The sequence below is a fragment of the Rhineura floridana genome, chromosome 3, assembly GCF_030035675.1.
Source record: "Rhineura floridana isolate rRhiFlo1 chromosome 3, rRhiFlo1.hap2, whole genome shotgun sequence".
Classification (NCBI taxonomy): Eukaryota; Metazoa; Chordata; class Lepidosauria; order Squamata; family Rhineuridae; genus Rhineura; species Rhineura floridana.
In genome coordinates, this window is record NC_084482.1 from 71675781 (window position 1) to 71701826 (window position 26046).

Sequence of the window (26046 nt, forward strand, 5' to 3'; positions counted from 1 at the left end):
AATGTAAGACCCTCATGCCTCCATTAATTCACCCTTGTCCATATGATGTTCTCCTTCAATCACTGCCTTCCCATGCTTTTCCCTCCCTTAATCCATATATTCTCATACCAGGTATACTCCGAGAAGTAGAGAAAGAGCAATCGCAACCCACTGCTAAGGAGGGAGCCTGGTTGCTTTGACCCACTGTTTCCCATGTGGGTGGTTCTAACTTCACCTCCTTTCATGCCTCCTGCTTCTGTTGGGCTCCCGTTGGCTTCCCTTGCTTCGCTCCTCCTTTTTCCTCTGTTACCTGAGCCAAAACATAATGAGATGGGGGTATCTCAGGAGCTGGCTTCTTTCATCTCTCCCCCCCTCCCCCGCTTTTGCCAATGTGCCTGAAGGTCAGCTCTATGCTGGAAGGGGAGGGGAGTATGTAAACAAGCCAAACACACTTCCTGGGCTCACAGAAGGAGGGGTGGTGTGGGTGGATGCAGGCAAACAGCAAAAGAGCAAAGTAAACAAAAAAGGACACACCTGCAAGTATGGATGGGGAAAATGTTTAATCTAAATATCAAGTTTTGACTACCAGAAGGCAATATGGAATAAAGAAAATGTGGATTGTTAGCAATCCTACATGACAGCATGAATGATCCCTAGGCTTAGGATGCAGCAGCTAGACTGTTAATAGAGACCAGGAGGTGGACTCATATCACACCTGTTTTGAAAAAACTTCAGTGGCTCCCTGATCACTTCCACTACTGTCTACAAAGGGCAGATGCTTATCTTTAAAGTCCATATATCTGCTATACTGGGGAGAGGAGCTTTTTCAGCCCAAGAGCCACATTACCTCATGGGCAATCTTACAGGGGCTACATGCTAGCAGTGGGCAGGGACAGAGGCAAAAGTGGGTATCTGCCAGGTCATATTGCTGGGCTGCCACTGCCAGACTCTGCCCCCAGCCTCACCCGCTCATCCTCTGTGAAATGTATTGGAGACCTTGGTACACTGATGGAGAATTGAACAGATGACTCTTCTGTTGCTGTGCACTGAGCTGTTCTGAAGCATGGTAGCTTGGAACATACATTGCCTTGACCGAAGGGTGTGCACAGACCTGAAACTGACCATCTGTGCAGGCAGCTTGCTATCCCTAAAGCAAAATCTCTTCATCTTTCATGCAAAGGAAATTTCTCCTGCCAGGGTCCAAACTGCTGTGATTAGTTGCAGGCTCTTTACAAAAATGTCGTGGGAAAAGAAGAGATCCTTTTTAAAGTTCATGCTGCCCCCTTTCCCCCTGCAGCACCTCCACTTGTTCTTTCCTTTCAGCCTTCCCTGGCAAAACAAAAGAACAAGATGAAATGCCGCCACACAGTTTCTTGTCTTGAGGGTACTGCCATAAGCTGTTACTGCAGTAGTTTTTGCAGAATATGCATCAGAAATATTTCTGGACACCAACTACACCATAATCAACAAGAGGGGAGGAGAATGGAAGGGTGATTTAGATAATAACCAGCTAAGGCCAAGAGATGCCAAAACACTAGGATATTGTACCGAAGACAAAGGCCAAAATGTTAGGCAGGCAAGCTGTGTGCTTATCGACAGTCACCCGTCAAGAGATGGGTGGAGCATTGTTGTGGAGGGCTAGCCTGAGATTCAGACGATGTGGGTGCTATTCTTAGCTTTGACACAAATGACCAGGCTGGCCTTGGTGTGCTGTAGGGGTAGCCAACGTGGCATCCTCCAGTTGTTGTTGGACTCCCAACTCCCATCAGCCCCTGCCAGTGTATCAGGGAATGTGGGAGCTGTAGCACGCTACATCTGGAGGATACCATTTTGGCTACCCTCAGTGTAATGTTTAGAAGTGTGCTTTAAAAATCCTGTTTTGCAGTCAGTTTGAAGTACTGGGATCAGGAGGAGCTCCACCTCAGTTTAACTTATTGAGCCATCTCTCTCTCTTCCTGCAGACTGCTAGATCCAGCTTAGAAGCTATGAAAGTTTGGTGTTGGTCTAAACCTACATTTCCTTGTATACCAGAACTGTTTTCAAATAAGCCTGCCTATTCACACTGACTACATCTGTATTTTCTGATGCCCATGAAGTATGCTACACTGGGCCAATTTCTGTCAGCTTCCTTGCAGTCTTATAAGGACAAAAGTCTTAATTTGTGAAAGAAGGAGACGACTTAGGGTATGAAGAATTTTGCAATCTGGCCAGGAACAGATTTGATTGTAATGACTGGCCTGCAAATGCCTCAATAGTATGCAAGCTCTTCTTTTCACTTGGTGCTTCAGCTTTGCAGGGTAGGATCTGCTTGTTAATGTGAAAAACAAATCGGGTGTGCCATCATTTCACTGAAACCAGGAGCCCTTCAACATCATTTGGCTATCTAGTTAAATGAAATGTTAAGGATTTTTTTCTGCATCAGACAGTATGTCTCCTCAAATCCAGTCCAATGCATGGAAGGGAGTCCATATAGCTCTTCTTCACCCACCTGTCCTGCTGTCCTCACCACTGCCATCCCTGCAGGTAAATGTAAGGATGCAGTGTCCAAATGCTTCTTACAAGTGCAACTTGTGGAGGTGGAAGTTCCATAGGTGATGTTCTGCATTAATGTAGAAAATTGAACATGTGGTTTCCATCGATATGTGCTGAACCATATGTGTATAGGTAGCATGTAGATGTTCCATCCCCATGAGTGCATGCAGGGGATGGTTGAGGTGGGGCCTGTCCACTGTGTGGAGAGGGATGAGCTGTGTACACTTTGCTTTTCTCCACACATTGGGCCGGATGAAGGGAAGACATATCATTTGATCCAGCCTAAAAAGAAGTTACATGGGTTTGAAAAATAGGGTTCATAACTTTTATTTTTACTGGCTTTGCTTCTTTGTGTTTAAGTAATCTGATGGGAAGGAAACTTCAGGTGCCTAATTTCTGCATATCAAATTACTATTAAAGACACAGAAACAGGTCCGGTGAAAAACATGACAACCATCAGAACTGTTCACATTTTTTGTACTAGCTCTGTTGGAAGCTGAAAGAAAAGGATTTGGCAGAAGTGGCCCTTAATATGCTCTCAGAATCTGGGGCCTGTGCTGACTCTTCCTTGGATCTCGGCTTCCCAAGCAGCCAGGATTATACAGGGGCAGCTAAAAATCCATCCTCCTGGCCACTTGCCACAACAGAAGGCTGTAAATCCAGAAAGAAAAAAATGTGGGGGTGTGATAGTGTTTTCATCGTTAGCGTACACACATGGAAAACATCCCTTTATAGCCAGAGCTTGGAAAAGTTACTTTTTTTAAACTACAACTCCCATCAGCCCCAGCCAGCATGGCCACTGGATTGGGCTGATGGGAGCTGTAGTTCAAAAAAGTAACTTTTCCAAGCTCTGCTTTATACTGGGGGGGGGACCTTTGGCCCTCCTGATGTTGCTAAACTACAACTCCCATCAGCCCTTGCAAGCATGGCCAATGGCTGGGCATGATGTGAGTTCAAGTTCAGTAACAACCGGAGGACCAAAGATTTCCCATACACCTCCTTTATTCCAACTCTTGTGGGACAGGCATTCTGTAAAACAGGCTGAAGGAATTTTGGAACCTGAGAAAGAAAATCCAAAAGGTGCCCCCATATCATGATAAACATACAAGGATCTATTAAATAATGGATATTCTGCTACCCTTCAATTGTATCACAAAATCTGCTGCCTGGAGTGTGCCACCTCGCCTTGCCTAATAGTAGTGTTGGCTCTTTGTCTCCTGGGTAGGATGGCCAGGCCACAGCTAAATCTGAAGATGAAGCAGAATCACCTTCTTCTACCCACTCCACCCCCACAATGCAAGCAAAGTAAACACTAAGACAAACACACACACACACCCAAAACCCCAACAACTTCCAGGATATTTGTTCCACTAAAGCTCTGATAATTTGTTACATTTTTTAAAAGTTCATAGGAACACAAGAACCTGGTGGAGCAGGCCACAAAGACCCATCTAGTCCAGCATCCTCTTCTCACAGTGGCCAACTAGATGTCTGTGGGAAGCCTGCAAGCAGGACCTGAGTGCAACGGCACTCTCCCCTGCTGCAGTTTCCAGCAACTGCTATTTGGAAGCATACTGCCTCTGTGTAGGTAGGACATAGCTATCAGGGTTAGTAGTCATCAGCATTTATAGTAAAATATAGTAACTTGTATATAGCCTTGTATGTCATCTTTTGTAAAATGATTGAGAATTCTGGTAGGACAAACCTTCCTACAAATTCTACCACTGCGTGGCTGGGATGACTTTCAGCATTGGTCTCTAAGCACAGGAGTGTAGAGTTAAGGTATTTATGAGGACTCTCGAAAGTGAAGAGGTGGTAGTGGAGGGAAACACCATTTCGCTGAAATCAGAGATGGGGCTCCTCAGCAAATTGCATTCTTTTTGTCTCACCTTAATTCTATAGTGCACTGCAGACTCCTTAATGCTGTAGTGCAGGATTCCAGGCTGGGGAGTAGGATGGGGGTCAATAGGACCTGGGAGAAATGTGCAGGGGAAGCCACAGCTGCCAGACTTCCTGCTTCAGCAGTGAATTTAAAAGTACATGGGAAATCTCCAGGTGGCAAACTGAGGGAGCACTGGGTATTTCTGAGCACTGGAATTGTTTGCTAACTCCTCTCTTATAGGACAGTGCTGTGAGACAACTGATCCTTAGGTCTGTTTTTATATTAAACCAGAAACTTTTTCTCTTTACAAAAGAAATGAACTCTGAATTTGCTCAGAGCAGGGCTGGCTACATCTACTTTTGAAAACAGGTTGGTTCTCCTAAGGAAAAAAAAGCCACTGCACACGTATTGAGAAGCACTGTGTGTTCAGGAGGGGGGGGGGACTTTGCATCCTCTAGGGACTTCCAAACCAGGACTTTTGGGGCTACAGGACCCATTCAGCTTTGTCTGAAGCTGCAATCTGGCCTCTTTCATCTTATATTAAATCACTCAAAGAATCCGCCTTGAGGAGTTACATGGGGGCCAGGAAAGCTGCTTTCTCTGTAAAATGTGATAAAAATCTTCCTTTATCTGATTCCAAGGAGAAGCCAGTCACAATATTTACATAAGCCTTATGCAGTGCCATTGGTCCCTATAGCCACAACTCTCTGAAGCAGAGGCTGCAACAATCCAACTCCCCCCCCCATTTAGCCTCTGGCACTCACTGGCTGAGATTACTCACATTCCTAGGTTTACTACTTCACTTTATCACTCAGAGATGCTGGCTGCAACAAATCATGTTTCTTACTGTGGAGAGCTCCTGTCAGTACTTGGAAGAGTTGGGCCTGAAGCAGTTGGATGTCCGTCACCACAGAATGAGAGCAAAATGCATTGTACTTGTACAGACATTCAGTCTTGAGCAGCAGCCACCTCCATTCGTGATGTTGCCATTGTATCATGCTCAGTCCTGCAGCAAAAGTGCAACAACTCTTAAAAACGTAAAAGAGAGGGAGAGGAGCCTTGCTGCAGTGGAGTTTGCCTCGCTAAAGGGCCAGGTAAGCTCATCTAGCCCTTTACACAAAGAAACCAACCAAATGATGGTACTGGGGTGGAACATGAGGAAGGAAAAACACAAGACATTTATGCAGTTGAGAGAGAGAGCGATTTGCACAAATTCCCCATTGTAAAACAAAATAATTTATAAAAGGGCCATGGATCAGTGCTTTGGATGGAAAAAAACCGCTGGGATTGCCATGTAAGACTGCCTGAAATCCTGTGAAGTCACTGCCAGTGTAGACAATATTGAGTTAGATGGGCAATAGTCTGAATTGGTAGAAGGCAGCTTCCCTAAGAGAGAAAATGTTAAGTTTTCTTCCTACACAGTGCTAAATAACGTATATGGACTTACATATCCCCCCCCCATTTTCTTTTAAAGTGGTACATGGAGAGTTCATATAGTTCAGCCAAGAATTCTTCATCCCCTTTAATTAAAAGCGAATTGAAACTTTTTTAAAAAAGACAAAAAAGTGTGAGGACAAGAGTAGATGTGTGTTTCCCTGGTCATCAGTGTGGATAAAACTACTGTCAAACAGTTGCCCAGGACAATTGCTCAATAACGATGGTTACGGCAGTGCCAAAGGTGAACCAGATTTTACCAGTGTCCTCTAATTGCAAAGTGTATGCTCCACATTGTGGAGCATGAGTGGAGGCAAGACATCCAAGTCTCCTGGTCTGCACTGCAACTTCCTGTTCCCAGTAATGCCAAACTCCATGGTAGTAGCCAACAGAAGCTGAGGTTAGTACTCCTACTCTTCTTTTGCAGTTCATGAATACTTTTAATTTGCACAATGCTTTACAATTTTTATTGTGCTTGTCCTCGCATAGCCGTTATTCCCATTTGACGTATGAGCCTGACGCTACACAGTGTGTCCTTTGGGATGGGACTTGATTCCAGGGCCCTACAAGGCCAATGATTCTAACTAGATGTTATAAAGTTTCTGCTTATTATGATGTATTCAGAATCTGTGCTGTATCATTGTAGTTAATCTATAAGGCAAAGGAACAATCATTATGGTCTATTTCAGCATTCCCCAACCTGGTGCCCTCCAGATGTTTGGACTGCAACTCTCATCAGCCGCAATCACAATGTCCAAGGGTCAGGAATGTAGTCCAACAACATCTGGAGGGTTCCAGTTCAGGTAAACTGGTCTATTCCTAGCATCTTTTCACATTTCTTCTATCCTTTAAAAAGAAGTAACTTCTGATTGTAAGGTCAGTGATAATATCTGAAACTATTGTATGCCTTTTTGATCTTATGGTATCTTCCAGGAAAGTAAACATGTCCCCAGACTTGGGGTAATCAAAATAAAAAGATTTACTTGGAGCCACATCCTGGGAGTGATTCTGCTGAACACAACGTTAATAAATATATTTTAGTTTTCCTACTCTCTTATGTCTTGGATTTAAGTTTTTCTACAAGGATCAAACTTCAAGCACAATAGTTGATTTTTCTGTTGGCATCCACTGGGCCTGATACCTGATAAAAACTTCCATAAAAGCTGTCCTGAAAGGTGTTGATGGCATGTTCAGTTTTCAGACACATTCAGTCTATCATTGTCTGGAAATATGCTGTTCGTGTTCTTGATCGGGCACTGCCAGGAGGCAGAGCTGGGCTTTTGATTTGCATGGCTACAATGTGAATAGATCTTTCAGTCAATGTACTCTATATGGGGCTACCCTTGAGGTTGGTCCGGAAGCTGCAGCTGGTGCAAAATGTGGCGGCGAGACTGCTCACTGGGGCAGGGTATTGCCAACATGTCACCCCGCTGCTGAAAGAATTGCACTGGCTGCCCATTTGCTACGGGTCAAGTTCAGGGTTCTAGTTTTGGTGTACAAAGCCCTATACAGCTCAGGACCAGGATACCTGAAAGACCGTCTTACCCCTTATATACCCAGTCGATCACTGCACTCTGCAGGTGAGGGCCTCCTGCACATACCATCTTATCAGGAGATTTGTTCTGCACAATATAGGAAACGGACCTTTAGTGTGGCGGCACCTACCCTGTGGAATTCCCTCCCCTTAAATATTAGGCAGGTGCCATCTCTGCTTTCTTTTTGGCACCTTTTGAAGACTTTCCTCTTTCAACAAGCCTTTTAAGTTGAGACCTATCCCAGTCTGCATCTGTTAGAATTGCTTGTTAATATGTTTTTTTAAATAATGTTTTTAACCCTTTCTTAAAAATATGTTTTTAAAGCTTTTTAAAAAAATGTTTTAATGTTGTTTTGTTTTAATGTATTTTAAAGTCTGTTTTTATGATGTTTTAAAGTGTTTTTAGCGCTTCTGTTCGCCGCCCTGGGCTCCTGCTGGGAGGAAGGGCGGGATATAAATCAAATAAATAAATAAATAACCAGTAATCTCATAAGAATAAACTCCTGCCTTATTTAATAATCTCTAAGAAATTTAGTTATAAGTACAACGCTGCAATATTTTTATGGATAATTGTTTGTGTCCTGCTGCACATTCTAAATCAGGGATGAGGAAGCCGTGGCTCTCTGGATGTTGTTGGACTCCAACTCCCAACAGCTCCAGTTAGCATGGCCAGTGATCAGGGCTGATGGGAGCTGTAGTTCAATAACACACGGAGGGCCACAGGTTTCCCATCCCTATTCTGAATAAGTATTTCAAAGTAATATAAGCTTCTGATATCTGCTTTGGTGAAATTGTAAATCAAGGCTCAGTGTACATTATTATGCTACTTCCTTGTTCAAGCTGCTAATATAACATTACAGCCTTTGAATGGACGTGGATAGAGACTGGAAAGCCAAGAGATTTAGAACTCAGTCACCATAGTACAGATGTGATCTAAGGTACTTAATCTTGATTGATAGCCCTACTACTCTGGGGCTGATTACAGGGACCATACAACTCCCCTGTTAAAAAAGCTCCACTGGCTGCCAGTTTGTTTCCGGACACAATTCAAAGTGCTGGTGCTGACCTATAAAGTCCTATACGGCTTGGGTCCAGGCTATTTGTCAGATAGCATCGCCCTCTATGTGCCTGCCCGGACCCTGAGATCTTCAGGAGAGGCCCTTCTTTCAATACCTACATCCGCACAAGTACAACTAGTGGGAATACGAGATAGGGCCTCCTCGGTGGTGGCCCCTAGGCTTTGGAATTCCCTCCCTAGGGAGATAAGAATGACCACTTCCTTGCAGTCCTTTCGCTGACAGTTAAAAACTTTCCTATTTCAGCAAGCCTTTGATTCCGAAGGCGGCCAAGAATAGGCCCAAAAGGATGTTATATTGTTCTTGCCAGTTTATTTTTTAATTATTCTGATTTTATGATTATGTTTTTTAATTATTAGAAACAGTTTAATGCTATTTTAAACTAGAGTTCATTTTTAATTATATCTGTTTATACTTATTCATTTATGTATTGTATGCTTTTATTTTTGATAGATTTTTAATTGTATGTGTCTTTTATCTGGAAGCCGCCGTGAGTTCCAATTTGGAAAAACAGCGGGGTATAAATAAAGTTAATAATAATAATAATATAGTAAGTGGTGACAGTTTATAGTGTATGTGGCCTAAGTAGTAATGTTAATACTGAAGTAGCTAACTCCTTTTCAAATCTGACTTACAAGAGATCTCTGCAGGTGCTGGATGGGAAGAGGAGCAACAACTTTCCAAGTGGCTTCCAGTTGTGTCATACTAGACATTGGTTCTCAGCTCCTCCTGAATTTTAGGAATTCGGCAGCTTCTGCAGTCAATCAGAATAATTGCATGAATCAATCTGAGTACAAAACTTGTGAGTGTGAGTACATACATGTCACCTAAGACTCAATCACTGGGTTTCCCACAAGGTCGAACTTGTCCACCTTGAAGTCAAGCATTGTGGCAGAAAGTCTGGGTCCTACAAAATGTTTTCCACAGACAGACCATATTCTCACCTAGCTGAGCATTTAACTGCAAGAAAGTAGTCTAGGGCTTCATCTGTACTATACATTTAAAGCAGTATCATACTACTTTAAACAGTTATGGATTCCTACAAAGAATCCCAGGAAGTATATTTGTGAAGGGTGCTGACAGTTGTTAGCAGACCCCTGATCCCCTCATGGAGCTACAGTTCCGAGAGCTCCCTGGGAAGAGGGATTGATTGTTAAGCCACTCTGAGAACTGTAGTTCAGAGTGCACGGATGGGTGGAACAAGGTGTTAACAACTCTCAATACCTTTCACAAATACACTTCCCAGGATTCTTTGTGGGAAGCCATAACTGTTTAAAATGGTATGATACTGCTTTGAACATATAGTGCAGATGGGTCTAGGCCAGTTCTCCATGCACTTGAAAAAATGTTAGCTGAGGCAGAAGGAGTGCAGGAATTACTTCTATTAAATGTGTAGTCTGTGCCCATCATGTGTTCAGCTGTGGGGAAGAGAAGGGGGAGTACAGCATTGCACAATCCTTTTCCGCTTGATGGTAACAGACAGAGGGCTTGGGTCTCCGGCCCCAGGTAAACTCTGGCATATGAACCACAGTCCTTTTATTAATCCCAATTTCACTGGCTGAGCTAGTAGTAAGTGATCCTGAATAACAGGAAACTCCCTTGACAAATGCCCAGTCTACTTTTGCATTATTTCACTTATAATAGGTGCCCCTTAAGAAACACTATTTTGACTTGTCACAATAATCTGAGAAAAAGAACGCACATCTGGACATAATCAAAGCTGAAGCATCTGGCTGACCTGGCGAGAACAAAGGGAACAATATTTCTCTGTCGCTCTGTGTTCTCCATAGTAGAAGCAGGGCTGGATCAGCTATAGCACAAAGGCATAAATAAATCACAAAGCAGTGGAGAAGCTTCCCCCCCCCACGTATTAAGAGCAGGTTCATAATTTTTCACTGCTCCAATGTTAAAGACCAATTAGTAATGCTCATCTAAAACAATTCTACTCTGTTCTAGAAATGGAGACCTCTTTGCAAATGTAGCTATTAATACTTCACATAGAGACCATGCTAGGCCATATTTTGTTGGAACAGGCAAATATTGCATGGTCACTTTAAGGGATATTTGGGAAATAACCCATGTACCTGTTTACCATGATGTAACTTCCTAATGGGTGGGGTTTAGTTACCTGACTTCCCCCTCCTTTGTCCTGGGGGATTTTTGAATAATCCACATTGCTGATCTTCCTACCTTTGAGGCCGCATGGCAAGATGCTCTCTGCTGAGTGCATCAATACAAAGACTAAGATGGACTGAGATTCCTATTTTTCTTTCTTCCAAGCTAGAGCCTATGTTCTTCTAAACCAGTGGTTCTCAAACTTTTTTGGTTTGCGGCGCACTGTAAAACATATAATAATTTTCTGGCGCACTTCGTGTACAAAATTAAAAATATATTAATATATTTTAAACTATGAATAAAAATAAATTATAGAAAACTATTACTTACCCTATACAAATGGGTTTCTTCTCATTTTTAAAATATACTTTCATAATATTTGAGGCACACCTAGCCACCTCTTAGGGTGCACCAGTGTGCCTGGGCACACCATTTGAGAATCAATGTTCTAAACATATGAAAGGTCGTAAGTAAATATTCTTTTCTTTTACCTAAAGGATTGTGTCTGTTGTTATTTATATAGAGAAAGGTGGGCTGGTTTACATTCTCATTCTGCTGCTTGTATTTTTACAACTCTGCTAAGAAATAGGACCAACCAAATTAGTTCCTATTTCTGTGTGCATTTCTGTAATACCGAACATATTTAAGGATCATTCTCTTCATCCATTGAACAGACTTGGTGAGCTGTTAGCAACTGCCAAGTGCTTCATCTCCCCTTCTCTGAGGTTCAACAGAATGATTGACTCCAGAATTTACTAAGATTGGGTTCCCATTGCCATTAAACACATCTAGTTTGAGTTGCTCTGTTATAGCAGTGTGTAACTGTCTGGTTGGCTTCATAAGGGGAAGTCCAACTTTGTGTACTATCATGCTCACGGCAAAGGATATTCTGGGCCATGGAACTGATAGATAAGTCCATTTCCAGTCCATGCCAGTTTTACATGTGTTCATTCACAAATCTGTTCCATCCCATTTCTGCATATATATTTTTAATCTGCATGAAAATGTGTATTTAATATGTATTTTTTCAATGCATACTGTATTTCCAAATGCATTTTCTCAAAGTATGCATTTCCAAATGTATTTTATCCTAAGATTTGCATTTTGGTCCTTTTTTTAAAGCTGAAAACTACATTACAAATTTGGAAAAATCTGAAATCTGAAGAATAACTGCATTCCAATCTGCACATTAGTCCAGTAGGTGTGGATCATATCAGTTCACACTGGAATTTGCAAAGAATGAATTCCTCAGGCACCCATACTTGGGCCTCTCTTTTCCTCATAAATAAAAGATTCCTAAATAGAAGCAAGAGGAATGGAAAAGGAATGGACACTGGAACAATATCAAAGGCAAAAAAGGACTTTCAGTGAAGTGTGTGGTCTGCTGGGTTAGACCCTCTTCTTTGACCAGTGAGACATTCTCAAAATGTTGGAAGTTTCTTTGTTTTAAAAACTACGTCAGGAAACAGTTTAGGATGAAAGCTCAGATATCTGGGAAAGCGAGTCCATATACACTACCCAATAGCAAGCTTTCAGGAAATGCAGGAATTTGGGACAAAGAATGGTACATGCCTCCAAGCTACTAAAGCAAATATGGACTCGGACTACTGTTCACAGTCCTTGTGCAGTTGAACTTAGGGTGGTGTGTGATTGTGTAACGGAGACTGGAAGACCACTTCATTATTTTTGCAAAAATAAAAATGCACACAAACTTTTTACAAGCATGCATTAAGTAAGTTGCATGTGCTGGGAAAACCAAGTGGACCTTGGACTGATCCAACAAGGTAGTTCTAAACTTCTTAAGGAAGAGTGACAGCTCTGGCTTACTTACATCAGCTATATTTCACTATTAAGGGATCCAAATTATGCACTCTTGCTTTGTCAATTTAAAACATGGTGGTAGAAAGTGAGGATTCAAGTGAAGGTGAAGAGGGAGGAGGAGGAGCCCATTCCCACTTGATTCCTCTAACAATGGAAACTTGCCTAACCTGAAGCCTGTGTTTAACCAGGCAGGGTGACATAGGATAGTTAAAGCTTGCTGCCTCAAATTTCCCAGTAAACTCCTCTACCTTAGATAACCAGAGAAAGAAGCCCTTCTTAGCCCCCACAAGTCAAATAATTTCATCACTGTGTGCCAGTAAGGTGTTGGATAGGATTCCCTCTTAGACATAATGCTGCCTTTTCTGCATGGGCCTGTGTTGTACCTGGCTCTGCAGCGATTTCCTGTAATGGGTGGGCAGTTCAGTTTTTTTCCAGTGACAAGTTGATTTCATATGCTCACTCAGTCCTTTAACTCTTTTAACACTTGTACATACTCAGGCTTGCTTTAAATCAGTGACTTGCGTTCAGCCGGTATTTGAAGGGTTAAGCAGCTGGCTATTTCCAAGACAGAGAAGCACTGCAGTTAATCAGACTGGAATTTGGTGTAATTGCACGTTGACAGGAGTGCTTGATGGCAGCTGACCTTCAACAGGGAGGGATATGAAATGGCAAATATTTATCCACATGGCAGTAGATCTGGTGCTCTCCAGCCTTGTCCCAAAGAGTCAGGGGCAAAGGCCACTGTATTGACCAGCAATGGAAAAAGGCATAGACTGTATTAGGGCTGCAGCAGCTGCAACAAGGATGTTTGAAGGTAAAGGGACAGCAAACAAGTAGTCCTCTGGAGTGCCTACGTGCAAGGTATACCCTTTCCCTGGAACAGAGGACCACTTTATAGTAGTGCCTGAAATAGGTGCCAACCATGGTTACCATTGCTCTGAAAAGCACAGCATCCTCAGGACCAACCTCACTAATGTGGATTCATGCCGAACAACAGCACAGAGAACATACAACAGGCAGGCAGGCAACTTAGTGTCTTCCCCAAACTCTTGTAGGTCTAACAGGGCTTTGAGTACCTTATAGCCTTCAATAAAATGGGGCTTTGCAGCACTACCATGGCTCAAAAAGGAAAAAGGAGATCTAAGAACTGTAATTATTTGCCCAAAGCCCATGATGGCAGAACAATGTAGTTCACTAAACCTGTATTTATGCCCAGACTCCCTCTCTTCTTTTTCACACCAGTGATTTCACATCTCAAGGTGAGTCTACACATATAGTAAAATAAAAGGAGAATGTGGTGGTAGAATAGCTTGTACTTCAGATTACAGGTGGGGATATAACTTTTGAATGCTCCCTCACATTTTTTTAAAAATCACTTTACAGAGCAGACTAGTACATCAGGGAGAAAGATTTTAGCCTAGCCTTCTCCCCGCTGTGCTACTTTTCTACTTCCAGGGGCATTTTAAACCAACTACAGCCTGAAGTGCTACAGCAGGTGTATGGAAGCTTTGGTCCTTCAGATGTTGCCGAGCTTCAACTCCCAACATCCTTGGGCACTTGGCACACTTGTTGTGGCTGATGGGAGTTGTAGTTCAGTAACTTCTGGAGGGGCAAAGGCCCCCCACACCTGTGCTACAGTATGTTCTATCAACTCAGAAATCTACTGTCTCATTCTACCTCAGATTTGTCAATCTAGAACATAAGAACATAAGAAGAGCCTGCTGGATCAGGCCAGTGGCCCATCTAGTTCAGCATCCTGTTCTCACAGTGGCCAACCAGGTCTTTATTCTGTGAAGACAGATTTATTCTCTGGAACTGCTGGTGGCTGATTCCAAGCAGACTTTCTGGAGCTCCTCGGATGCCTGAAATAAAGAAGACCTCCAAGGAACTGTGATTTTTTTTTTCTGGAATAAGGGACCATTTGAGGTCTTCTAACTTAAGGAGCATCTGATAGCCCAGTACATTTGACTTCAACATCTGCTTCCATAGCCTTCACTGGGGACAAATGGATCTCCAGAGCCTTCATTGATAGCTGCTTTTCAGACTAGCACTTTTCCAAATGTGACTTTTTTTCAACTCCTCACCCATCCAGATGCTGATGTGGACACGAGTGCACAACCTGCAACCTACATGCAGTGCTAGGCCTAATTTAAAAAGCCCTCTACCAGTGACAAGAGCAATCTTTCTGTTCCCCTGCACCATACTGGGCAGCGAGAGAGAAGGGGGCACTCCCCCACTAGCATGCAGCACAGAATATCCCCGAGGGAATGAGGCTCTTGACAGAAAAAAGGTTCCTTACCCTGCTTTAAATGAAAGCTTTGAGAGAAATGTCTATCTGAGAAGAGCTTGATGAGACCTTGAGAGTGGTTAGAATTGAAGCATTTGAGGCTTCAACAACTGGAAGAGAATAAACTAGACCCTCCTTTCTAGTTGCCTCAAGTGATACATTTGGCAAAATGTTTTGTTTACAACTCTCTTTTCTGTTACAGGATTACCCAACTACTGAGCACAGAAGTTGCTGCTACGTCTCCCCAAACTTGTTTCAGTCTCAGACACATCCTGCTGTATTTTAACTCCTGTCAGAGCTTAGCTGTGAGTTTCTAGCAGCTGAGGTTTGGGCCACAGCCAGGGTTGTCTTAAATGTTACCAGAAAGGGGTTGGTGGGGGTTCAGCTGTAATTCATTGCAGATCCTGCATATACATCTAGGGACGGCAAGCAACCTCCTTGGGACCCTGACAGAGAATTTAAATTAAAAATAACAAACCTGGAAAAATAAAATTCTTGACATGTATGTGGATATTAAAAAATGCCACTCATTTCTTCTAAGAGAGATCAATAGCCACAGTCTTTCTTAAACAGACCACAAGGATTGTCCTTATTCTTAGGAACTGCATGCCCTACTGTGAAGCCATTTTATTGTCACTGATGGCTCCCTTGCACGTTCTTGTGTCACACATGCCAGTGAGTTTCAAGCACTGAGAGAATAATGCCCTTGGACCCCTTTGGCCCAGATCAGCCTTTGCATCCCAGTAATAGTCAGCAGACAAGAATTTATCATTTTGTGGTTACCACGGAGAATATCCCTAATGTAGATCTCACAGACATAGTTTAGGATTGCTATGATGTTCCTGGCATTGAGGTGTTTCGTCTCGTCACTTACCTTGTGCACTCTCTTTTCTATAACTCCTCAGGAAACTCAACTGAGCAATCCATCTAAGGCTTCACGTTACTTTCATCTATGGATAGGAATCTGTCTTGCCAAGCAAAAGTGGGCAGACAGGGCACTGTGGGGAAAACTGGTTCTTGTGAATTTATTTGACCTATGTCCACATACGCAGGCCGGCTCACTGAAAGTGCTACCATGATTCAGACGTTTTAGTGTTTGATCCTGGCTGTTTCCTAACACAAGGAATTCTAAAATGTAAGACTGCAATTCATTAGATCAGTGTTTCTCAACCAGTGTGCCTCCGGATGTTGTTGGACCACAATTCCTATCTTTCCTGACCATTGGCAATGCTGGCTGAGGCTGATGGGAGTTGTGGTCCAACAACACCTGGAGGCACACTGGCTGAGAAACACTGCATCAGACCATTCACACTGTTCATATTTTCATCCAGAAGGCACTCTCAGCTCTTGTACAATACGATACTGACTGCTAGGACTTGGGCATCCTAAGGTTCCTTCAAACCACTGGAGGCCCTGATCTAATCTTACTGCTTTATAGCCAAACGTTTATAATTCAGTGGGAAAAAATGGGTGAGGCCCACATTTGTGAAGGCAAAAGCTGCAGTCTAGCAGTTCTTTAGGTAGTAAAATAAAGTATGGTCTGGAAGTGGCCACTCCCCTTCCCGAGTCACCATCACTGTTCTAAACCATTATAAAGCCAATGAGCGGCTGGAAGCTAAAAATTGGCTTCCTAATTAAACTGATGTGATCCAATCGATAATTAAACTGCATTAAATTGTGCTGTCAGCTCACATTTCAAACAGAAAAATCAAGGGATCTCCAAGCTCTATCACCCAGGATGGTTTTGGCCTCCATGAAGGAACTGGGTGACATCTTAATACCTTATGTTAAGTCATTTTTAAACAGACTTTATTAGTTAGGCAAGTGACATCGATTGTACAAATAATAAATCATTTGGAGCATAATAAAAACAAAGCAGCACATCTGACCTTCAACAGTACAGCAATACTAATAAACAATAGCACGTTACAGAGGTAGTGAAGGACTAAATATATTTATAATTCAACTTGATACTTGACCCCAAAGCTAGCAACCACCTGCTCTCTGGCTTTTTTTCTTTCTTTCCTCCCCACTTTCATTGTCCTGAATCATGTTGGCAGTCAACCATATGGGATTCTGCCCATTCCTTTTTAATAGACAGAACTCCAACTAGGAAGCTGGCTAAATCAAATATGGTCCTATGGGTCTGGCTTATCAGCAGAAAGACTAGTCCGTCCTTTTCTATCCAATCCCTGTTGTCCCCCAACCACCTTGCTATGAATTTCTGTCTTGGACAACTATACACACTGCACTGCAGGACTATACATTCCAGGGTTTCCACAGCTGGCTGTCTACCCTGACACCAGTGCTCCTCCAAGAGAATCCCTCTGAGCCATCTTAGTGTAACTGAAGAAGGAAACTTATTCTCTCTTCTTTATTTAAATTATTAAACTTATATCCCACCTTTCCTCCTAGAAAGAGCCCAGGGTGGGAGATAACAAATGAGAAAAAACATTTTAAAAACAATTCTTGCCAAGTTAATTATTCTCCAACACTTTGGATATGTAAGCTTTGTTATACATGGTAGAAGGGAACTCCTGACGACTAGTCTTGGGTAGAATTAAGTCACTGAGATTCAGTGAAGACACTGACTTTTAAAGAGAGTACTACAGCCTCTTTTCAAAGCCGTGTGGATCCTCTGTAGGGCTCAACTGGCCCCACCTACACCAGCCTGGAGCTGGGGTGGCAAAAATTATTTCATTCATGCCCAAGAGGCATCCCAAGGTGAACTGCAATATAATTAACATATAGAAAGCAGTTACATATATACATATATTTTAAAAAATATAAATATTAAAACAATTTCAAACAACACAGATACAAGATCAATTCAAATCCAAGACAGATACCAACTGGGATAAAGATTTTACAAGGCTTGTTAAAAATAGCAACACTCTCCCACACAACTTCAGTTCTGGACAGCATAAGCCACAAGTGCTTCTTTGGGTGCAGTGGAGGGTCCTCTCATTAAACTCAGTGGGATTTACTTCTGAGTAAACATGTTTAAGATTGCATAGTAAAATTATTTATTTAGAAAACTTTTATGCTGCCTTTCTAGCACTCAAACTGGACTCCTACAATTCTTAGACATACATGGTCAGCTTCTTGCTATCTAGATCAGCCCAGATTCAGCTGTGATCATATTGAAGTGAAGTTTCATTTACAAGCACAAAGCAGACGCCATGTTATCACAAATTATCCTAGGATGGGTTGAGTGGCAATGCACTGAACAGTGGTGTGTTCTTCCAGTGCAGCACTTATACGATGACTGCACCATAAGCACCTTATAATCTGGCATGGCAGATTTGGTAGCATAAATAATGTCTGACCACATAACTATCACGTGGAGAGATAGCTCCTCTTGAGGAAAATCATTTTTCATTCCTACACTCCTACAGCAAACACAAATGTGATCCGCTTATCTTTTACTCTGAGAAGTGTTTTGATCGTAAAATATAATGAATGAGGAGTAATATTGTTTGTGGGGGCAAAGAGGCAAATCCCATAGGACTTGTTGAAATATTTAGCAAGAAAACTTCTCTTGCCTCTTTGAGAACATGCCTTTTTCAGAATGAATTTCTCTCTTCCACCCTCCATCCCCTCCCATTTCTTTTTGGCAGGAATGCAGCGATATTTTTTCCTACCTGAAAATCCCAGAAATAATACTCATATTTCCAATTGCAATTAATTCTTAAAAATGAGAATGTCACTGCAGTCTAGAAATACAGGAAGCTGCCTTACAATGAATGCAACAACATGCACTAAAGCTAGGGGATTTTAAAGAAGGCAATACTGAATCCTGGTGCCCAGATAGCCTTAGCTCTGCTACACAAGTATGGTTATAAGAAATTACTTTTGCAGCTTCAGAACAGCTCCGGAACAAAGTCAGAGCACTGGTCAATCTAGCTCAGTATTGTTGACATCAAATGGCAGCGTTTCTCCACGGGTTCAGATGGTGGACCTAGCTGGAGATGACCAGGATTGAACCTGGGGCCTTCTACATGCAGAGCATGTGCTTTACTATTGAGCAACAGCCATTCCCCAAGGAAAGCTAACAAAAATATAATTTATGTATTCCACGTAACTTCATTTCTTTTTTAAAATTAGTCAAAATATTTTACCCAAGGATTTCCAATGAATGCAATTTTTTGTTCCATAGAAATACATTCTTTCACCCATTTTCACAGTATTGTGTTTGTTTATCAATGCTATGCTCTAATGGGTACTCTCAGGGGCTAGGGTCCCAATCCCAGGAGATATAAGCATCTTAGCAAAACACTCACCAATGAGGGCACGTGCAATATAGTCTAAACCAGCCTTTCCCAACCTTTGGGTCCCCAGATGTTGCTGGACTACAATTCCCATCATTCCTGACCATTGGCCACGCTGACGGGCTGATGGGAGTTGTAGTCCAACAACATCTGGGGACCCAAAGGTTGGGAAAGGCTGGTCTAAACAAACCAAGGTCAAACATGCAGAATTGGTCAAGGTCCAAAACGGGATCCAGAGGCAAGAGCAGGCAACAGTCCAAGGTCAGTATCACAGGGAGTTGAGGTAGAGTACACTACAGCAAGGAAGAGGAACAAGGAACCAGAGACTTGTGCATTCCAGCAACTAGGAGGATTAAGAAGGAGACCTTAGATACTTTGGCTTCCTTGACCACACCCTAACTACAGCTGCTGGTAGTGAAGGAGTTTCAGGGATTACTAACTTGCAAAGAGACCCTTTACAAGCCACGTGGTGACTCTTGGTTCATAGACACATGCTATGTCATTGCTCTTTGGCCTGGCCCAGTAGCTTTTGATGCCAATGTTTTTGTGACTGGGCAGTGGCTCTACTTCATCTTTTGACAGCTCTAAGGGTTCTTCAGCAGGTCTTCCCCCAGAGACCCCCTTAAAGGGATCCCCAGCACTGGTTTTAGGGGACCCTCCATGCTCCTTAAGGTCCTTGGCCTGTGGGGTGTATGGTTCATCCTCTAAGGACTGTGTCTCGTACCAGGTTAGAATTAGGCATGAAAATCAAGCAGTTTATTCCTTCACCAATCTGCTCAGTTTTAAAGTTTCCTATATAGTTTATTAACAAGACAGAAATATTTATCGTATGCTGCTTTCCCAACTGGCCCTTAGTTGACTGAGATATGTGCTCTGCTTTCATAATATTTCATGGACAAGACTAACCAAAAGATTATAAGTCACAAAACTGATTTTTCCTGACTGTGATGACTGGTGGTTGAATTTTTTTAATATGGCAGTAACTAATCAAAAGATCAAGCGTGCTGACTTCCAGCTTGGAAAACAACATTAAAATAGCCTGCTACTCCAGTAACTGCACATATCAAAATGCAATGAAGATATTATGTTCAATAAAAGCATTTGAAGAGATTCTTGTGATCAAGGCTAGTCTAGTACTACTGACCAATACAGCAGGGCCTCGCTCATACGGCAGGTTCCGTTCCGGACTGCTGCCGCAAAGCAAAATCCGCCGTAAAGCGGAACACATTGACTAACATTGTCTAAAATGGTGCCCGATGCCTGAAAAACGCCGTAAAAGTGGAACAAGCGCCGTAGGAGCGGGACCTTTCTGTAATTGACAACCACCGTATTGGTGGAACGCTGCAAAGAGGAGCGCTTGAAAGTGGGGCCCTACTGTATCTCAGAGACAGAATATCTAGACACCCAGCTTATTAGTAAAAACATAAAACTCTTGAGTTTTTGTTTGATTTACCACACATATCAATTACTTACTAAAGTGTATTATAAAACACCAGAATAACCTATGTTTTTAACTAGGAATAGAGTTTAATGATGTCAAACAAATCCATCAAAGACCCCAATCCCACTTGTGCAAATCTTGTAAATATAAGCTTAAGCAGTCTGAAAGCTGGGTGGTCCTACCATACTCTGAGTGATCCATGGAGTCCTTATTCAGTCAGTTCACTATGAACAAACTGTGCACTCAGTCTGGGCCTGGGGGAATCCCAACATAGTCAAAGGGTTGACCACATAACATATCTATTATACAGCGTGGAAAATGGAGTGCCTCGGAGCTTTGTAGGCTTAGTGTGCTAGTGGCGCACATCATCAGCTGTATGCAGCTCAATAGTATGACCAGGAAATGCCCTACTGTCTGGACATTTATGTTCAAATCTGGGCAGCTGACATCCAACAATGGGCAACTGCTCTGCCTCTGACAAATAACTCCAGTGAAATTCCATGCTCTGGCCCCTGCTGCTTCTACCCTGACTCACTCTCTGCTTGTACCGTGTGCTATTTTTGCTGATCTGACCTCAGTTTTGCAGAAGCATAGTCCACTGCTATTGTGCAATTACAAACAACAAACAACCTTTCCATTTCTGTTTTAGCAGCTATGCAGACTTTCAGGGGGAGGCTATATTCTTAGACAGATAATGAAGTTCATCTCTATAAAACAGACAGAAGGATGCCTCAGAACTTTCCCTATTGGTACACAGGATAAAGTTAAATAAAACACAGTTCATTTATACCTAAGTGCAATTTGTTTTGTCTTAAAGAGAGAAGCTGTCAGATGTATAGCAGGAGGGCTAATATTTTAGATTTCATGGGTATCTTTGTCTGAACATTAAAAATGATGAGCATGTGTGTGTTTGAGTTCTGGTCTTTCCCAACCCCTGATTCTAAATCCTGGGTTTTTTCTCCCCCTTTAACCTTTTCCAATATAAAATCATGTTTCTGGCCACTCCATCACCTTTTAGATGAACATTTCTCACTGAAGCCAAAAATACCCCCCCAAAAGGTAAAGGTATAGTGCGAGTCGTTTCCAACTCTTAGGGTGATGTCTTGCGACGTTTACTAGGCAGACCGTATATATGAGGTGGGATTGGCAGTTCCTTCCCCGGCCTTTCTTTACCCCCCAGTATATGCCGGGTACTCATTTTACCGACCACGGATGGATGGAAGGCTGAGTGGACCTTGACCCCTTTTACCAGAGATTCGACTTCCTCCTTCTGTTGGAATCGAACTCAGGCTGTGAGCAGAGCTTCGGCTGTATTACCGCTGCTTACCACTCTGCGCCATGGAGGGCTAAAAATACATTGTTCACATACACAAATAGATGTATTTGCATCACTGGTATCAGTTACAGAATTGCTTTTCTTGATGAATTCGTATTTCATTTTAAGTGAAGCACACATTAACCCTGTTAATAAGTTTCACCTGATCAGTCGACACCTGATCCAATTAGCCCTGAGAACTCTCACAATGACCTCTCCAAACAGACATATACAGAAGCCAGCCAACTTGCTGCTGTACTGAGGTTAAATAAAGTATGATTACTGGATTTAAAAAAAAAAACGTTTTGTGCACATAACACACTCTCCCCCCCAGCTGCAATCCAATACATTTATGTGGGAGTAACTCCCATTGAACCCAATGGAGCTTACTTCTGAATAGGCATGTATTGGATTGCAGCCCATCTTTAAAGATAGTAGCTCAGTCTAAGCAAGTTAGTTCAATAAGCTGTACAATATATTACAAGATCACCAAAAGATGCACTGCAAGAAACACCGTACTTGACCTCACACACGTCCATTGGGGTGCAAACTATGGTTAAATTTTGGTTGATCACTTAACATCAAAATGTCCATGTCTAGTTGCAGGTCATATATCATGTACTTGTGTGGTAAAAATGTGATCTGGTAGAGAATGAGTGTAGTTGTGAGAACATGGAGGGTGGAGTTGAGGCCAACATATATAGGTGGTGTGAAGACTCAGTTCCTTGTGGGTAGGCGTAACATTACATACAATCTGCAGAGACCCTCAAGACTGGGAAAAATGTTGTATAGGGAACAGGTGAGGAAAAGGTATTTACATGAAGTTATTTGTACTGCAGTTGTTCTGGAAAACTACTCTCAAGATGGATGCAAAGAGTAGTTTTCTATGATAAAGGGAGAGGTATTTTAAGATATTTAATTCATTGTACGGCGGCGATACGTCATACGAGCTTTGTACTGGACATGAGGCAGTGGAAGGATATGAGAAAAGCGACCATCTGCAAAGCAGAGGGGTCTATAAGCAAGGCATAAGGGTGGAGCCAATGTACGATCTAGGTTGGCTTCAGCGCCATGGCCTATGCAAGCGGGCAGGGCGTTGCATTCGGCGCATCCCAGGCCTTAGCGGTGGCTATTCTCACGCAACAGTACATGCTGCATCATACTGCGGGCAGCCCGTTATATGCATCACACTAGTACATGCCCTAATTATACCACCACGCAGCAGGCAAGGAGAGGGCAGGCGCGATAAGTGCAACTGATTGCAGATGTATGCGGTACAAGTGCGCGGGGTGTTACATGCGACTCTGTACCGACTGTAAGGAACATCTACATTGCTTCTTGGTTGTACCGAGCCGCCCTTCACCTCACACATGACCATTGGGGTCCGAACTAGCTTTGACCTCGATAAGAAACACTATAGCAACAAAACGGGCGAGTACAGTAGTACAACCTATCCTCCTAGTCCCTCCTCATTACATGTACTCTAATGACAAGCATAAGACGCCTACCACTGGAATACTTGCTTCCGTTTGATAGGCAGGGATAGACAGCCAATCGAAACGTTGTGAAGGGTTGGCGAAGAAAGAGATGGAAATTCGGCGGAGAAGCTTGCGAAGGTTGCTATGAGCCTGGCTTGGGGCGGGGCTAAGGAGAGACCAATAGACGACTAGGGCGGTCGTCGATGGGTGGACAAGGCAACCAATGAGAAGCTTGGTAGCTTTTGGGGGGCGGGGCAAGATAGGAGGTGGGGAGCGCTCGGTGTGGCGCTAAAGGCACCGGGAGCGGGGGCGGGGCGGATAGTGCGGAGTCGGTTCGAGAGCGCGCGCGCGCTGGAGAGAGGCGCCTCCGCAGAGCGGACCAGCTTGAACGGTTGTGAGGATTGCGCGCGCGCGCGCTTATAGGTGAGGCGCGCGAGTGAGAGGAAGAAGGGGGGAGGGGGTGCTGTAACCGTCTCTCTGTTTCCCCCTCCCCCACGTTTTCCCGCCTAGTCTCGACAAGATGGGGGGAGGGGGGAGATAAAAGTAGCGGGTTGTCAGCTCATACCGATATCTCCCTGGGCACTGGTCCTCCTTCCTTGTCTTGCCTTCCTTCATATTCAGACATCCTCTCCTTCCATTCATCTTCCAAGTGGGACGTATGAAATGAATAACCCATATTTCCTTTTTGGAAAGGATGTCTCCCCTTCTGTCTTCCTTTTCTCCTCCTCTCCAATGTGATAACGCTCCAATACATGTATATCAAAAGGGCTGTCTGTCCTGGGGCTGGGTCGCAGAAAAGCGCACGTGTCCCTTTGTTTAAAGGCTGGGTGGGATTGTTTGTTAGATTGACGGGGGTGTGTGTGGTTGAGGTGAGATGATATGCAACATTTTACTCTGTATTCTACTGAGGTTAGTGCCACCCACCTCTGGAGGCAGTTTAGGATTGGGGTTGGAGATGTTTTTTTCTTGCCCGCAAACTGATCTTTAAAAGGTTGTTAGGAATGTGTAGGTTAGCCATACCTTCATATTTCAAATTATCTGCCTGCCCTATGAAGGGCTTGCTGCACTGCCATAGGTTGGTGGTGTTTGGTCCCTTTTCTTCTTCTTCTGTAGTGAGGATTCGAAGTTGTCACACAGCTCTTTTGTCCTTCAGTGTGGCCAGTGGTGAGAACTTGTTCCAAACTTGGGAGTTCCTACCAGTTAATTCCAAAATCACTGACCAGTTCATTGAAAACACACAAACCTGTTCTACCTAGTAGACTGATTATGTAGCATTGTTCTGTCCTTGCAGGTGAGATGCTCCGTGTCCTTGAAACAGCTGCGTAGAACCAAGGCTCACCCCACCCGTTGCTGCCTGTGCTGTTTCCTTATTCTAGTTACTCTTGTTTGATGTGAAAAAAGTGCTGCGGCCTGACAAGTTATCTTTTCCTAATGCCTAGTGAGGGATTTTCTGGCAAACAGCAGAGAACTTGTCCCACTTTGTGACAAAATAATGTTGCCCAAGTAATCCATTATGGAGCAAGAAATGGGAGTGTGACTATTTATTTATTTATTACATTTATTTGTACTCTTCCTGAACTTAATGGTGATTCCTTACTTGCTTTGTACTAGGTGATGCACTCATCAGGAATATGATTACAGTATATGTTGATTTCACAGGATTGGTCTGGTACTCTGTGACTCAGTTGTCCTGTATTAGAATGACACTTGGACCTGTTCCGGAGTTCAGGGTTTTACATAATAAGGAAAAAGAAATGCCTGCCATTTTGCTTTTACATATATGCAAGGCAACTTGAAGTATAGGGCCCCTATACTGTAGATGTGTTCATGTCTTTTAAAAGATGCCGTATTGATTTCAGCCAAATTTGCCCATAGCATCTCTAGAGCTAATGGCTCCTGCTTTATGAATAACTTATTTGAGTTCTGGATTTAATTGAAGCAAACTCACTAACACTTTCCCCCTCATTCCTGAGCCCTGCTATGTGAGCAATTTCTTCTGAAGCACTATGCCACCTTAGCTGTGCTTACTGTGGTCATTTCTTGGTCTAATGATGTGAATTCAACTGGGCTGCAGCAAGTGCGGCAGGCTGCTTCATGGCCCTCTGGTGGAATGAATGACCACATGCTTGCTTTGCATTTATTAAGCTTTAGTAACGAATCAGCCTGACATGCTGTCAATGTAGTGTATTTTACTGAATGCTCCCTTGAAGGAGGATGGGCTGAAATTTGCATCATTCTTAAAATTGCTTCCTTTAAAGTGGGTGTTAGATTACTATACTTCATTCATTTTAAGGGATGAGATGATTGGGCTGTGTTAAGACTGCATGTAAAATTTATTCCAGTATGATGATGAACAAGTGGGCACAAAGCAACCAGCCAGCAGAGTACCTGTTTCTGGCTAAAACAGTGTGGGCAGTGCAGGAAATGTTATTAATCCACATGTTGGAATGCATGGCAAAATATGGTGGTAGACAACTTTAATTTTTTAAAATCTTTGCAGAAGTATTGTCTGCTATAATAAAATTTATTTATTTATTTATTTCATTTGTATACTGCCCCATAGCCGAAGCTCTCTGGGCGGTTTACAACAATTAAAAACATTAAAAACAAATATACAAATTTAAAAACACATTTTCTAACAATTACAGACCTCCTAATCATATGCTAAAAGAATAGCTTAGCAAACTGCTGCATTTGGAAGACTTCCTAGCAAAACATCCTGATACATACTTAACACACCATGCATTTTATCTTTCACAGGGGAAATTCTTACCACTTTAATTTGGTTGGCCATGTTTTTAGATAAAGCAAAGTTGGATTGGATATAGTAATTAAGCAACATGTGGAAGAAATGAAGCAATATGTTTTCTTAACTTTACAT

At 42.8% G+C, this 26046-nt stretch overlaps 1 protein-coding gene and 1 long non-coding RNA gene across 8 annotated transcripts in view; one reads left to right on the forward strand and one right to left on the reverse strand.

Moving 5' to 3' along the window:
* Positions 1-534: 534 nt before the first annotated feature.
* LOC133380044 (uncharacterized) lies at positions 535-24462 on the reverse strand. 4 transcript variants are annotated; one of them, XR_009761354.1, is made up of 4 exons: positions 23196-23299; positions 9073-9191; positions 5241-5399; positions 535-1308 (listed from the first exon to the last, which is right to left on the reverse strand). It is a non-coding gene; the product is annotated as an uncharacterized LOC133380044 (long non-coding RNA). The 4 variants fall into 4 exon arrangements; XR_009761352.1 differs by lacking the exon at positions 535-1308 and adding an exon at positions 2589-2793; XR_009761353.1 differs by lacking the exons at positions 535-1308; positions 23196-23299 and adding exons at positions 2831-3162; positions 24186-24462.
* The window catches only part of MYH10 (myosin heavy chain 10), a 111467-nt gene continuing 108879 nt past the window's right edge, over positions 23459-26046 (forward strand). For all 4 annotated transcript variants that reach the window (XM_061616517.1, XM_061616518.1, XM_061616520.1 and 1 more), the window contains exon 1: positions 23459-23588. The gene's annotated coding sequence lies outside the window, so the exon portion shown is untranslated. The remainder of the gene's footprint in view (positions 23589-26046) is intronic.